At 28.4% G+C, this 791-nt stretch overlaps 1 protein-coding gene across 1 annotated transcript in view; it reads right to left on the bottom strand.

Annotated features, from left to right (window-relative positions):
* The window catches only part of LOC119592221 (protein sel-1 homolog 1-like), a gene marked incomplete in the record, with an annotated part of 11,343 nt that overhangs the window by 10,077 nt on the left and 475 nt on the right, over positions 1-791 (bottom strand).

Below are 791 nucleotides of genomic sequence, written 5' to 3'. Positions count from 1 at the left end.
TCAAACCAAATTTCTCAGGAAATCAAAGATAATTAGTTTCCTGGGGTCTATTATATGTTTCCTGGATCTTTAAATCTTTCTCAAATACAAATTAATATACAAAAATACAAAATTCTTATATTTCAAAGCTCTCCTAAGATACCAAATACCAACTGCATAGTTCATGTAGCTAAAATAGGAAATACTAAAACAAGAACTATTTTCTTGCTTCCATTGAATCAAGAGTGATAAAACCATTCTTACATGTGAAAACATTCAGTATCATCGTATTATGTAGCTCGAAAAACAAACATGTTACCAAGATTCTTTTTTTTTCTTAATTTTAGAATTAACATAAATTACCTTTTTCTACAATTAAGATTCATTTAAAATAGTGACCAGACAAAGCATGTTTTTCACCCACTGTATCTGAATACCATACCTTTAACCCATATAACTGCAATACTTTCGGGATGTAAATGAAAACGAATGTAACCCCAAAGATCCAAGTTTCTAATCATTACCAAAATCAAATTTAGTCAGGAAATATAGCTTATAATTTTCCATTACTAATAAACTAAACATCTAATGATCTTTCTTATATTCTATAAATTATCTTAAAGTTCTCTTTCTTACAAATCAAATCTTAAAGTCGCCCTCCCCCTTTAATCCACGAAGATGAATTTATATTTCTCATCATTGACAGAATACTGATCTTAAAGTTAATGATAAAGTTTAACCCTTTACAGATTTAAGACAAACTGTGAGATAAAGCAACAGTTGGTATTCATTTACATTCATCAGTTGCATAA

Source organism: Penaeus monodon, chromosome 29 (genome assembly GCF_015228065.2).
Source record: "Penaeus monodon isolate SGIC_2016 chromosome 29, NSTDA_Pmon_1, whole genome shotgun sequence".
In the NCBI taxonomy this organism is placed as follows: Eukaryota; Metazoa; Arthropoda; class Malacostraca; order Decapoda; family Penaeidae; genus Penaeus; species Penaeus monodon.
The sequence above is the reverse complement of the archived record's forward strand: the minus strand, read 5'-3'. Positions and strand labels throughout refer to the sequence as shown.